Source organism: Mizuhopecten yessoensis, unplaced genomic scaffold, assembly GCF_002113885.1.
Source record: "Mizuhopecten yessoensis strain PY_sf001 unplaced genomic scaffold, ASM211388v2 scaffold7349, whole genome shotgun sequence".
Lineage (NCBI taxonomy): Eukaryota > Metazoa > Mollusca > Bivalvia > Pectinida > Pectinidae > Mizuhopecten > Mizuhopecten yessoensis.
Genome location: NW_018407003.1, coordinates 61,035 through 77,012, shown reverse-complemented (window position 1 = coordinate 77,012; position 15,978 = coordinate 61,035). Strand labels below are relative to the sequence as shown.

Here is a 15,978-nt window from a genome sequence, read left to right as displayed (position 1 = left end):
TTTTGCTGGAAGGCTTGTGGTTAGTGTACACTCTTAATCATAGTTTTGTGGTCTGCTGGTTTTTTGTACCTCTAACTGAAATCTGCTTTTGAATATCTGAATATAAAATTAAAATATTTAAATGTAGGTAAAACCTTAATAAGATACATTTAGTACAAAGCTAGATTAGCATGTTTACACAGCAAACTATTGATTTGGACCAGGTTTTTACATGTTGCCCACGTGTGTTTGCCTGACAGCTAGGGATACATTTTTAATTTATGATTATGAAAAAGAATACTTGTATTCCAGGAAAAATGCTCAGTGAAATAGGAAAGCTCTAAAAAGCTTGATAAGGTATTTTGTTAAGAACATTGTACAGTTTCAGTTAAATTATGCTGTGTTAATCAATACACAGAATGTCTGAATTTTTATTAATTTTCTAGAATGACATATGTTTCAGGATTTTATATGAATAGATCAAATATCGTTACAGTATAATGCGTTTTAACAAAAGCTCGTAGAAAATTACTCTTAATTATTGATCATCAATTAATATTATATGTTTCATAAATTTCAATGTCAGATTGTTGTGCAGTTAAATGTCATATAAATATTGGCTTATTTCCTGGAGGATTGTAATAAACCATTCACTGTGGAGCTACATGCCAGCAGCTACAAAAACACAGCATTCTCTACCGTAAAATTGTTTTTTATTCAATAAGAGATATGATTAAAGGGAAATTCCAAGGTTTCACATTCATGATAAACAATGTGAAAGAAACATTTCAATAACTTCTATAATTTACTACAAATACTTGTTTTTGAATTCTGAACATGACGTGTATCTAATGTATTTCACTACTACGGCTTCAGTATAGAGCGTGAGTGAGCATACATTTTAAGATAACAAATTTCATTCAATAACTTTTTATTTTTTAAGATTCGATGGATGTTTATGAATTAAAAAGGATTTAACAATGAAAAATTAATAGACTGTAACATTGTTGGAGTAACCAAGTATAAGATGGTCTCATTTTTCCTTCAGTGTTGAGTGTTGACCTTCACAATTCCTGTATTGTTTTTCAGTGTTGATGACCTCACAGTTCCTGAATTGTTTTTCAGTGATGTTGACCTGACAATTTGCCAATGGTTCTACAGTGTTGTGTGTTGATCTTGACAGTTTGTCAATGGTTCTTCAGTGTTGGGAGTTGACATTGACAGTTTGTAAATGGTTCTACAGTGCTGTGTATGACCTTCACAGTTGCTGAATTGTTTTTCAGCGATGTTGACCTTCACGGTTCCTGAATTGTTTTCCAGTGATGTTGACCTGACAATTTGCCAATCGTTCTACGGTGTTGTGTGTTGACCTGGACAATTTGCCAATCGTTCTACGGTGTTGTGTGTTGACTTGACAATTTGCCAATGGTTCTTTCACGGTTACTGAATTATTTTTCAGTGATGATGACCTCACACTTACTGAATCGTTTTCAGTGATGTTGACCTGACAATTTGCCAATGGTTAGTTACTGAATTGTTTATCAGTGATGTTGACCTGACAATTTGCCAATGGTTCTTTAGTGTTGTGTGTTGACCTTGACAATTTGTCCATGGTTCTACAGTGTTGAGAGATGACTTTGACAATTTGTCAATGGTTCAACAGTTTTGTGTGTTGACTTTGACAATTTGTCAATGGTTCTTCAGTGTTGTGTGTTGACCTTGACAGTTTGCCAATGGTTCTACAGTGTTGGGAGTTGACATTGACAGTTTGTAAATGGTTCTACAGTCTTCACGGTTACTGAATTATTTTTCAGTTATGTTGACCTTCACGGTTCCTGAATTGTTTTCCAGTGATGTTGACCTGACAATTTGCCAATGGTTAGTTACTGAATTGTTTATCAGTGATGTTGACCTCCCAGTTACTGAATTGCTTTTCAGTGATGATGCCCTTCACAATTCCTGTATTGTTTTTCAGTGTTGATGACCTCACAGTGCCTGAATTGGTTTTCAGTGATGATGGCCTCACAGTTCCTGAATTTGTTTTTCAGTGATGAATACCTTCACGGTTACTGAATTGGTTTTTCAGTGATGAATACATTCACGGTTACTGAAAAATAATTCAGTAACCGTGAAGGCCAACATCACTGAAAATCAATTCAGTAACTGTGAAGGTCATACACAGCACTGTAGAACCATTGACAATTTGTCAATGGTTCTTCAGTGTTGGGAGTTGACTTTGACAGTTTGTCAACCTCACAATTCTGAATTGTTTATCAGTGATGATGACCTTTACAGTTACTGAATTGCTTTTCAGTGATGATGACTTTCACGGTTACTGAATTATTTTTCAGTTATGTTGACCTTCACAATTCCTGAATTGTTTTCCAGTGATGTTGACCTGACAATTTGCCAATGGTTCAACAGTGTTGTGGGTTGACTTTGACAATTTGTCAATGGTTCAACAGTTTTGTGTGTTGACTTTGACAGTTTGTCAATGGTTCTCCAGTGTTGTGTGTTGACCTGGACAATTTGCCAATCGTTCTACGGTGTTGTGTGTTGACCTTGACAATTTGTCCATGGTTCTACAGTGTTGTGTGCTGACTTTGACAATTTGTAAATGGTTCTACAGTGTTGGGAGTTGACATTGACAGTTTGTAAATGGTTCTTCAGTGTTGGGAGTTGACTTTGACAGTTTGTCAATGGTTGTTTAGTGTTGGGATTTGACCTTGTCAGTTTGCCAATGGTTCTTTAGTGTTGTGTGTTGACCTTGACAATTTGTCCATGGTTCTACAGTGTTGGGAGTTGACCTTGACAGTTTGCCAATGGTTCTTTAGTGTTGTGTGTTGACCTGACAATTTGCCAATGGTTCAACAGTGTTGTGTGTTGACCTTGACAATTTGTCCATGGTTCTACAGTGTTTTGAGTTGACTTAGACAGTTTGTCAATGGTTCTTCAGTGTTGGGAGTTGACCTTGACAATTTTCCAATGGTTCTACGGTGTTGTGTGTTGACTTGACAATTTGCCAAATGATTCTACAGTGTTGTGTATTGACCTTGACAGTTTGCCAATGGTTCTACAGTGTTGGGAGTTGACCTTGACAATTTTCCAATGGTTCTACGGTGTTGTGTGTTGACTTGACAATTTGCCAATCGTTCTACGGTGTTGTGTGTTGACCTGACAATTTGCCAATCGTTCTACGGTGTTGTGTGTTGACCTTGACAATTTGTCCATGGTTCTACAGTGTTGAGAAATGACTTTGACAATTTGCCAATCGTTCTACGGTGTTGTGTGTTGACCTTGAAAAGTTGTCAATGGTTCAACAGTGTTGTGTGTTGCCTTTGACAACTTGCAAATGGTTCTTCAGTGTTGTGTGTTGACCTTGACAATTTTCCAATGGTTCTACGGTGTTGTGTGTTGACCTTGACAATTTGTCCATGGTTCTACAGTGTTGGGAGTTGCCCTTGACAGTTTGTCAATGGTTCTTCAGTGTTGGGAGTTGACCTTGACAATTTGTCCATGGTTCTACAGTGTTGGGAGTTGACATTGACAGTTTGTAAATGGTTCTTCAGTGTTGGGAGTTGACATTGACAGTTTGTAAATGGTTCTTCAGTGTTGGGAGTTGACCTTGACAATTTGTCCATGGTTCTACAGTGTTGGGAGTTGACCTTGACAGTTTGCCAATGGTTCTACAGTGTTGGGAGTTGACCTTGACAATTTTCCAATGGTTCTACGGTGTTGTGTGTTGACCTGACAATTTGCCAATGATTCTACAGTGTTGTGTGTTGACTTGACAATTTGCCAATGGTTCAACAGTGTTGTGTGTTGACCTTGACAATTTGTCCATGGTTCTACAGTGTTTTGAGTTGACTTAGACAGTTTGTCAATGGTTCTACAGTGTTGAGAAATGACTTTGACAATTTGCCAATGGTTCAACAGTGTTGTGGGTTGACTTTGACAATTTGTCAATGGTTCTTCAGTGTTGTGTATTGACCTTGACAGTTTGCCAATGGTTCTTTAGTGTTGTGTGTTGACCTTGACAATTTTCCAATGGTTCTACGGTGTTGTGTGTTGACCTTGAAAAGTTGTCAATGGTTCAACAGTGTTGTGGGTTGACTTTGACAATTTGTCAATGGTTCTTCAGTGTTGGGAGTTGACCTTGACAATTTGCCAATGGTTCTACAGAATTGTTTTTCAGTGAAGATGACCTCACAGTTACTGAATTGTTTTTCAGTGATGTTGACCTTCACAGTTCCTGAATTGTTTTTCAGTGATGATGACCTTCACAGTTACTGAATTGTTTTTCAGCGATGTTGACCTTCACAGTTACTGAATTGCTTTTCAGTGATGATGACCTTCACAGTTCCTGAATTGTTTTTCAGTGAAGATGACCTTCACAGTTTCTGAATTGTTTTTCAGTGATGATGACCTCACAGTTACTGAATTGTTTTTCAGTGATGTTGAACTTCACAGTTCCTGATTTGTTTTTCAGTGATGTTGACCTTCACAGTTACTGAATTGTTTTTCAGTGATGTTGACCTTCACAGTTCCTGAATTGTTTTTCAGTGATGATGACCTCACAGTTCCTGAATTGTTTTTCAGTGTTGACCTTTAAAAGACCAAAATTGTTCTACAGATTTGTTTGTTAACCTTGACAATACGCAAATTGATCCAAATTGTTCAAGTGTTGTGTGTTAATCTGGACAATTTTCCAATTGTTTTACAGTTTTTGTGTCGACCTTGACAATTTGCCAAATGATTCTACAGTGTTGTGTGTTGACCTTGACAATTTGCCAATCGTTCTACGGTGTTGTGTGTTGACCTTGACAATTTGCCAATGATTCTACAGTGTTCTGTGTTGACCTTGACAATTTTCCAATGGTTCTACGGTGTTGTGTGTTGACCTTGACAATTTGCCAAATGATTCTACAGTGTTGTGTGTTGACCTTGACAATTTGCCAATGGTTCTACGGTGTTGTGTGTTGACCTTGACAATTTGCCATTGTTTCTACAGTGTTGTGTGTTGACTTGACAATTAGCCAATGGTTCTATAGTGTTGTTTGTTGACTTTGACAATTTGCCAATGGTTCTACAATGTTGTGTGTTGACCTTGACAATTTGCCAATGGTTCTACAGTGTTGTGTGTTGACCTTGACAATTTGCCAATGGTTCAACAGTGTTGTGTGTTGACTTTGACAATTTGCCAATGGTTCTTCAGTGTTGTGTGTTGACTTGACAATTTGCCAATGGTTCTACAGTGTTGTCTGTTGACTTTGACAATTTGCCAATGCTTCTACAGTGTTGTGTGCTGACTTGACAGTTTGTCAATGGTTCTACAGTGTTGGGAGTTGACTTTGTTCGACAGTGTTGTGTGTTGACTTGACAGTTTGTCAATGGTTCTACAGTGTTGAGAGCTGACCTTGACAATTTGTCAATGGTTCTACAGTGTTGTGTGTTGACTTGACAGTTTGTCAATGGTTCTACAGTGTTGTGTGTTGACCTTGACAATTTGTCCATGGTTCTACAGTGTTGTGTGTTGACTTGACAGTTTGTCAATGGTTCTACAGTGTTGTGTGTTGACTTGACAATTTGTCAATGGTTCTTCAGTGTTGTGTATTGACTTGACAGTTTGTAAATGGTTCTACAGTGTTGTGTGTTGACTTTGACAATTTGCCAATGGTTCTACAGTGTTGGGAGTTGACCTTGACAATTTGCCAATGGTTCTACAGTGTTGTGTGTTGACCTTGACAATTTGTCAATGGTTCTTCAGTGTTGTGTGTTGACCTTGACAGTTTGTCAATGGTTCTACAGTGTTGAGAAATGACTTTGACAATTTGTCAATGGTTCTACAGTGTTTGGAGTTGACTTGACAGTTTGTCAATGGTTCTTTAGTGTTGTGTGTTGACTTGACAGTTTGTCAATGGTTCTACAGTGTTGTGTGTTGACCTTGACAGTTTGTCAATGGTTCTACAGTGTTGAGAAATGACTTTGACAATTTGTCAATGGTTCTACAGTGTTGAGAGATGACTTTGATAATTTGTAAATGGTTCTACAGTGTTGTGTGTTGACTTGACAGTTTGTCAATGGTTCTACAGTGTTTTGAGTTGACTTTGACAGTTTGTCAATGGTTCTACAGTGTTGGGAGTTGACTATGACAGTTTGTCAATGGTTCTACAGTGTTGTGTATTGACCTTGACAGTTTGTCAATGGTTCTACAGTGTTGTGTGTTGATCTTGACAGTTTGTCAATGGTTCTACAGTGTTGTGTGTTGACCTTGACAATTTGTCAATGGTTCTACAGTGTTGTGTGTTGACTTGACAGTTTGTCAATGGTTCTTCAGTGTTGTGTGTTGACTTGACAGTTTGTCAATGGTTCTACAGTGTTGAGAGATGACTTTGACAATTTGCCAATGGTTCTACAGTGTTGTGTGTTGACTTGACAGTTTGTCAATGGTTCTACAGTGTTGGGATTTGACTTTGACAGTTTGTCAATGGTTCTACAGTGTTGGGAATTGACTTTGACAATTTGTCAATGGTTCTACAGTGTTGGGAGTTGACCTTGACAGTTTGTCAATGGTTCTTCAGTGTTGTGTATTGATCTTGACAGTTTGTCAATGGTTCTTCAGTGTTGGGAGTTGACCTTGACAGTTTGTCAATGGTTCTTCAGTGTTGGGAGTTGACCTTGACAATTTGTCAATGGTTCTTCAGTGTTGTGTATTGATCTTGACAGTTTGTCAATGGTTCTTCAGTGTTGGGTGTTGACCTTGACAGTTTGTCAATGGTTCTACAGTGTTGTGTGTTGACCTTGACAGTTTGTCAATAGTTCTACAGTGTTGGGAGTTGACCTTGACAATTTGCCAATGGTTCTACAGTGTTGGGAGTTGACATTGACAGTTTGTAAATGGTTCTTCAGTGTTGGGAGTTGACCTTGACAGTTTGTCAATGGTTCTTCAGTGTTGTGTGTTGACCTTGCCAGTTTATCAATGGTTCTACAATGTTTTGTGTTGACCTTGACAATTTGTCAATGGTTCTACAGTGTTGTGTGTTGACCTTGACAGTTTGTCAATAGTTCTACAGTGTTGGGAGTTGACCTTGACAGTTTGCCAATGGTTCTTCAGTGTTGTGTGTTGACCTTGACAGTTTGTCAATGGTTCTTTAGTGTTGTGTGTTGACCTGACAATTTGCCAATGGTTCTACAGTGTTGTGTGTTGACTTGACAATTTGTCAATGGTTCTACAGTGTTGTGTGTTGACCTTGACAACTTGCCAATGGTTCTACAGTGTTGTGTGTTGACTTGACTATTTGCAAATGATTTTAGTGATTTTATTTGTTGTTCATTATTTTTGTTGTCAACTTTGATGATTGCATTAACGTAAAGAAAATTCCAATTAAAGTTTGATTTAATGTGTCAGTAAGGCCAGCTTGACTTAAATATGATTTTTTTTTTAATTTGGAATCCTTACAATGATGTCCATACAGCTTGCTGGCCATATTGGTAGCAATATTTGGTCAATTTTGTGATATGTTTGGCTGCTGAGAAATATAGCGCAGTAAAAAATATCTAAATGTCATTTCCATCATTTGGCGATAGAAGTTAGTGACACTTGAAAGGAACCCACATCAATTTTTTGACTCAGTATGATGTTATGTAGATATCAATATATATGGTTTTATTGCAGATATATCCCTGCAGAAAAAAAGGTGTACACTGCAGAAAAAAAAGATATACACCTGAATGGTAAGTACAGTATAAATACTTACATACACTAAAATAGTAAGTACATGTATAATTTACTATCCTGTGAGAAACACAAATCCATGAAGCCTTGATTTTACAATCTGAAGATTTTAGGGTTGGATTGCTGACGGTACAGTGAAATCCTTTTCCTATTCACCATAGAGATTTTTGGAGCACTTCCCAGAGTGGTCCCTGGGATAGAATTCAAAGATGTAGCAATGTCTCACATGTAGCCAAAAGACAGCTCTGTTGATACCTACAAAGTAAATTAGGTAACAAACAATTATAAGTGGAATGAAAGCTTATTAACTGGTATTGTACAAGATAATATTTGCATTTTCTTCCATTGTCCTTTATCCAAAATGAAAATAAATATTTTAGGTATTTCTGCTTATTTATTATGTGACATTTCCATAAGGCCATCAAAATTATGATAATTATTTTGTGTTCGTGACATATTGAAACTGATTTGATCAATCTAAATTCCAAATTACCTGGATAATTAATATTAATGAGGAAACCTATTGCTGAAAACTCTGTATAGATGCTTAAAATACAATTGCTTTGCGTTGCCATTTTATGAAACATAGTGGAGCCTCAGGAGGGAGGGATATGTCATGAGTATGTTGGTGTCAAGGTCAGAACTAATTGCTCTGTATAGATCTGAATTAGATTGTTCTGTTATTGTTTTTCAACACCAGAATGCAATAACTCAGTGGTTCCTGGTTAGGCCCAGTATGACCATGACATCAGTGATTGGATAAACAAAGACAATTTATTTTTAACTCTTTAAACACTTTTTTTCTGCTTTGCCAATTTCAGTATCACAATGACTTTGTGGTCCCCCCCCCCCCCCCCCCCTTTTTTTTGTATAAAATGATAGAAACTCAATTTAAAATGTTATATCTGAGCATGAATGTATTGACACTAGGGCGAATCTTAGAATGACATTTTGTTCTCCTAACACATACAAGTATATACTTTGTTGGATTAAATGTGATATGATTGAAATGTTTTACTAAACAGTAGTTTCTATTAGGTGGTTCTACTACAGGTGTGGTAAACCAGGTGATGACAGGGGGTCTATATTACCTGTAAGTTTTACTAAACAGTAGCTTCTATTAGGTGGTTCTACTACAGGTGTGGTAACCAGGTGATGACAGGTAGACTGTATTACCTGTAAGTTTGACTAAACAGTATTTCTATTAGGTGGTTCTACCACAGGTGTGGTAACCAGGTGATGACAGGTGGTCCATATTACCTGTAGGTTTTACTAAACAACAGTTTCTATTAGGTGGTTCTACTACAGGTGTGGTAACCAGGTGATGACAGGTGGTCTATATTCCCTGTAATTTTGACTAAACAGCAGTTTCTATTGGGTGGTTCTACTACAGGTGTGGTAGACCAGGTAATGACAAGTAGACTATATTACCTGTGAGTTTGACTAAACAGCAGTTTCTATTAAGTGGTTCTACTACAGGTGTGGTAACCCGGTGATGACAGGTGGTCTATATTCCCTGTAATTTTGACTAAACAGCAGTTTCTATTAAGTGGTTCTACTACAGGTGTGGTAACCCGGTGATGACAGGTGGTCTATATTCCCTGTAATTTTGACTAAACAGCAGTTTCTATTGGGTGGTTCTACTACAGGTGTGGTAAACCAGGTGATGACAGGTGGTCTATCTTACCTGTAAGTTTTACTAAACAATTGTTTCTATTAGGTGGTTCTACTATAGGTGTGGGAACCAGGTGAGGACAGGTGGTCTATATTTCCTGTAAGTTTGACTAAACAGCAGTTTCTAGTAGGTGGTTCTACTACAGGTGTGGTATCCAGGTGAGGACAGGTGGTCTATATTTCCTGTAAGTTTGACTAAACAGCAGTTTCTATTAGGTGGTTCTACTATAGGTGTGGTAACCAGGTGAGGACAGGTGGTCTATATTACCTGTAAGTTTGACTAAACAGCAGTTTCTATTAGGTGGTTCTACTACAGGTGTGGTACCAGGTGATGACAGGGAGACTATATTACCTGTAAGGTTGACTAAACAGCAGTCTCTATTAGGTGGTTCTACTACAGGGGTGGTAACCAGGTGAGGGCAGGTGGTCTATATTCCCTGTAATTTTGACTAAACAGCAGTTTCTATTAGGTGGTTCTACTACAGGTGTGGTAACCAGGTGAGTTCAGGTGGTCTACATTACCTGTAATTTCCTTTATATTCTTACATGGAAAACTCATTCACACCTTTAGTTTATCACCATGTTTAGCTTGTAATTGAACAGGTTTGTTTGAATCTGAGAACAAATACTGTTTTAAATTTTAAAGTATTCAATATGTCTGTAGTGAACTTTATACACTTATATTCAAAACTAAATAAAACCAAGAGTGAGCAGTGCCCTACAAAGCTGTACCCCCATGGAGTGTAATGGTCCTTGACATCGACATCATATAAACATACACACTGCACATTTATAATATTTCATAAAGCCTCTGGTGTAAAAAGTTGACAAACTCTTAAGTTATAATATACATAGCTAGAAAGTTCCAGCACAAAGTGTTCAAAGTTAAAGTCTAAGCAAGCATTGCAGTGAGTTAATCCTGCCTTGACCTTTATGAGTATGTACATGTGTATGATATAACACATATGTGATACATATATTTATGGCAGTTGATCACATAATTTCAGTAGTTGAGATGTTGCATTCTGAATAACAATTGCAGATAATTGATGAGCCCGTGGTCCACTTGCTGTGACCTTGACCTTGAAAATGAACATCCTGATGTTTCCATTTAACCTTGCCCTGATACACATATTAATGTAGTTTCACCATATCATGTTCAGTGATTCCAAAGTTACACCCAGAGCAAACATTGCACTGATTGGCCTAGCTTTGACCCTTACTTAGCCTTGGCCTTTTGAGCCCAAACTTGTGTGTGGTAGCTAGGTGACACAACATCTTATAAAATTTACACTTTTATGATGTTTAATAAGAAAATGTTCAGCCAGTCCAAAAGTTATGCTGCAGAAAACCTTTGCCAGAACTTGACCTTTGATCAGTCTGGATCAGGATGATACCAGCGAATTTCTATTCAAAGAAAACTAAACTCTTTGAAAATCCTGTGAATATTTGGTCATGCACAGTTGTGATATCATTTGAGAAGATAGTAACTTTAATATATGAAAATTTCTACCTGAGTCTATGTGTGCTAGCCAAACTTAGTCAGGATAAAATATGTGTTTCTGGAAATCTGGAGTGTTTCTCTTATTTTAATATTCAGTTAATTAGCATGCATATAGATGATTAAGGTGTAGTATTTTGTAACAGGTATGAATTGAATACTTGACCAGATTTTTTGGGGACACCATTTATCATACTGTATAACATGAAATGTTCGTTGTGTATAAACACTCATGGTTTTGTTAGTTGCTATTGAACCACGAAAATAAATACAACAAATTTGAATGATATACTGTTTGTTAATATTGGATATCCACGAAAGTTTGTACCACGAAACGATCTAAAAGGCTTCAAGCCACAGAGGAAAGTACCCATGAACAAACATTTCATGTTGTACAGTAAACACAATATTTGTACAAAACTAACTTTATCATTAAGGTTAAACTAGCATTCAACTTAAGGAATCAGTAATATTCAGTTATATTTAATATTATTTTTTGTCTATTCTCTGTGGAAAAGAGCAATCTATTTTCCTGATACACTTGGACATATATATAGGTAAACATGTGACACTTTTACACTTGACTTGGAAATTGGATGCAAAAATAGGCTGCTTTAAACAAATTTCATATCACACATATTTTTATAAGGCTTTACCTGAGCCTGTCTGAATCATGTACCTTGTCTATCAACTAATAAGCTGTCACTTGTCAAACTACCTAGTTCAAAGTAACATATTCTCTCACTGTACAAATTAATCAAATCTGTACACATGTTTTGTCAGATCCAATAAAGTGTTGTAAGAGATCTAGAGGACACTTTTTCCTAGTGTTTCTGATGGGGATCAAACCTAACACTACATATTACTTCTCCAGTGCGTTACTCAGTGAGTTAAAGGGTAATCCTCCCTGTCCAAGTTAGTGTCATTACTACTCCAGTGCTTTACTAAGTGAGTTAAAGGGTAATCCTCCCTGTCCAAGTTAGTGTCATTACTACTCCAGTGCTTTACTCAGTGAGTTTAAGGGTAATCCTCCCTGTCCAATTGCAAGTTAGTGTCATTACTACTCCAGTGCTTTAGTACTCAGTGAGTTTAAGGGTAATCATCCCTGTCCGAGTTAGTATCATTACTACTCCAGTCAGCTAGTACTCAGTGAGTTTAAGGGTAATCCTCCCTGTCCAATTGCAAGTTAGTGTCATTACTACTCCAGTGCTTTACTCAGTGAGTTAAAGGGGAATCCTCCCTGTACAAGTTAGTGTCATTACTGGTCCAGTGCTTTACTCAGTGAGTTTAAGGGTTATCCTCCCTGTCCAAGTTAGTGTCATTATTACTACAGTGCTTTACTCAGTGAGTTAAAGGGTTTACTCCAGTGCTTTACTCAGTGAGTGGACATCACTGTGACAATAATTGATCTTTTAATGTCCCAAATTGGTGTATGTGTTAGGATCACTTGGTCCCCAGAGAAACAGGTTTTACTGTATAGGGGCATTATATCATGCTTTTACAGTATATTGGCATTATATAGAGGTTTTACTGTAAATGGGCATTATATAGAGTTTAAGGGTAATCCTCCCTGTCCGAGTTAGTGTCATTACTACTCCAGTGCGTTACTCAGTGAGTTAAAGGGTAATCCTCCCTATCCAAGTTAGTATCATTATTACTCCAGTGCGTTACTCAGTGAGTTAAAGGGTAATCCTCCCTATCCTAGTTAGTATCATTTCTACTCCAGTGCTTTAGTACTCAGTGAGTTAACTCATCCACCCCTGAAGACACATTTGAACTCTTCCAATTCAATAGTTGGAATAGGTCATTATGAAATTTCAGGGGTGAATGAGTTAAAGGGTAATCCTCCCTGTCCGAGTTAGTATCATTACTACTCCAGTGCTTTAGTACTCAGTGAGTTAAAGGGTAATCCTCCCTTGTCCGAGGTAGTATCATTACTACTCCATTGCTTTAGTACTCAGTGAGTTAAAGGGTAATCCTCCCTTGTCCGAGGTAGTATCATTACTACTCCATTGCTTTAGTACTCAGTGAGTTAAAGGGTAGTCTTCCCTGTCCAAGTTAGTGTCATTACTACTCCAGTGCTTTACTCAGTGAGTGGACATCACTGTGACAATAATTGATCTTTTAATGTCCCAAAATGGTGTATGTTTTAGGATCACTTGGTCCCCAGAGAAACAAGTTTTACTGTATAGGGGCATTATATCATGCTTTTACAGTATATTGGCATTATATAGAGGTTTTACTGTATATGGGCATTATATAGAGGTTCTACTGTATATGGGAATTATATAGAGGTTTTACTGCATAGGAGCATCACATGGAAATTTCACAGTATAGGAACATTACATGGAGTTTTTACATTATATGGGCATTTTATAGAGGTTTTACAGTTTATGGGCATTATATGGAGATCTTATTTTATATTACTGTAAAGGGGCATTGTATTGGATTGTTTCTATAAAGGGGCTTTATATGGAAGATTTACTATATAAGGGCATTATATGGAGGTTTTACTGTATATGGACATTATTTGAAGGTTTAACTCTATAGGGGCATCATACAGAGATTTTACTGTTTACATATGAGTTTTATATGGAGGTTTTACTGTATATGGGCATTATATCAAGGTTTTACAGTTTAGCTCAGTAAGATTAAATAATCCTAGCCACACAAATGTACATGCAGTCTTGACTGATACATATTTATATTTTTTTATCCTTGTGTATTGCACCTATCAACACATTTATGATGTCCAGCTAATGTGTCCATATATGTCTATAATAGCCCAGGTCATCCTTTACTGGTAAAGCTAATGTGTCCATATATGTCTATAATAGCCCAGGTCATCCTTTACTGGTACAGCTAATGTGTCCATATAATGTCTATAATAGCCCAGGTCATCCTTTACTGGTACAGCTAATGTGTCCATATATGTCTATAATAGCCCAGGTCATCCTTTACTGGTACAGCTAATGTGTCCATATATGTCTATAATAGCCCAGGTCATCCTTTACTGGTACAGCTAATGTGTCCATATATGTCTATAATAGCCCAGGTCATCCTTTACTGGTACAGCTAATGTGTCCATATATGTCTATAATAGCCCAGGTCATCCTTTACTGGTACAGCTAATGTGTCCATATATGTCTATAATAGCCCAGGTCATCCTTTACTGGTCCAGCTAATGTGTCCATATATGTCTATAATAGCCCAGGTCATCCTTTACTGGTACAGCTAATTTGTCCATATATGTCTATAATAGCCCAGGTCATCCTTTACTGGTACAGCTAATGTGTCCATATATGTCTATAATAGCCCAGGTCATCCTTTACTGGTACAGCTAATGTGTCCATATATGTCTATAATAGCCCAGGTCATCCTTTACTGGTACAGCTAATGTGTCCATATATGTCTATAATAGCCCAGGTCATCCTTTACTGGTACAGCTAATGTGTCCATATATGTCTATAATAGCCCAGGTCATCCTTTACTGGTACAGCTAATTTGTCCATATATGTCTAAAATAGCCCAGGTCATCCTTTACTGGTACAGCTAATGTGTCCATATATGTCTATAATAGCCCAGGGCATCCTTTACTGGTCCAGCTAATGTGTCCATATATGCCTATAATAGCCCAGGTCATCCTTTACTGGTACAGCTAATGTGTCCATATATGTCTGTAATAGCCCAGGTCATCCTTTACTGGTACAGCTAATGTGTCCATATATGTCTGTAATAGCCCAGTTCATCCTTTACTGGTCCAGCTAATGTGTCCATATATGCCTATAATAGCCCAGGTCATCCTTTACTGGTACAGCTAATGCGTCCATATATGTCTATAATAGCCCAGGACATCCTTTACTGGTACAGCTAATTTGTCCATATATGTCTATAATAGCCCAGGTCATCCTTTACTGATACGGAAAAGTCATATGACCAACGGAAAAGTCATATGACCGACAGTAGTGTGTAGATTATGTGTCAATTTATCCTTATAGTAACACATAGGAAGGTCATCTCAATGGGCACAAGCTTTAAGGTCATTTCACTGACCACTGGACATCAAAGCAATTGATGTTAATGTCCATGATACCAGCAGGTATATATACAAGTGTAGATCAGAGTTGGTCCTGGACATGTTTTACTGGTCGATCAACCAATGTGTATTATACAGGATAGTGGGATGGAATCTAGTGGTGTATTATCATACATGTGTATGGCCACTGGGATAACAGCCTTATATATTACCCTTATTAATATTTCATTCTATTATGAGTCTGTTTTGAATGAGTGTTGTCATGAGACGTAACCTGCTAATTAACAGACATTGTTGGGGGAGACCTCCTGGTATCATAAGTATAAGATAACATGTCATCTTTATAGATAGACTGTAAATGTATCATGGGGAATTGCTCATTGAAGAGATCTCCTTTTATAGACGATTACCAATCTTAAGAGACTAATTATGTATTGAGAGATTCAGAGATATGTGGTAGAAGAGAATACTTTAAGTGGCTCCAGCCCGACTGTGTTTTGAAAAATGGATCATAAGAACCTTCCTGTTGTTACAAGAGAATAGATTTTTAGTAAGTAAATTTGTCTTGAGAAACTGGTAATCTTGAAAAAAACTGTTGTAGTAGGTGATCCAAAAGTTTATATTTATCTGTCTAAGGGACTGTTAACTTTTGTAAGGCTACCTGTCTGGACTAAGGCTGTCTTGAGAGAGCACCCTTTGTATTAAAATAGATTGTCTTGACCTCATCCCACCCCAAATATGATTGATTCAGTTACAAAACATCAGCTCGATCATATCTAATTCTAAGATTAATAAAATTCTGTTTGAATAAAATCTTGTAGTAGATACAAACTTTATTTTACTTGAGGAAGAAGACAGTTTTCAGAGACATGATGGGAACATTTCATAGGCACACATTGTTTTTGTATTTCAATTTATTCAGTGACTGCTGTTTTTACAAAATTCCATGGAGATCTATTGGTTAACAAAGATACTGCCGAGCTCTCACCTGTACAAGTGTCTCTGTACTCACGACCTAGCTCTCACCTGTACAAGTGTCTCTGTACTCACGAC

At 37.2% G+C, this 15,978-nt stretch overlaps 1 long non-coding RNA gene across 1 annotated transcript in view; it reads right to left on the bottom strand.

Moving 5' to 3' along the window:
- Nucleotides 1-7,886: 7,886 nt before the first annotated feature.
- LOC110453494 overlaps nt 7,887-15,978 on the bottom strand; it is a 27,392-nt gene continuing 19,300 nt past the window's right edge. The window contains exon 3 of the long non-coding RNA XR_002463287.1: nt 7,887-7,969. This is a non-coding gene — a long non-coding RNA (uncharacterized LOC110453494). The remainder of the gene's footprint in view (nt 7,970-15,978) is intronic.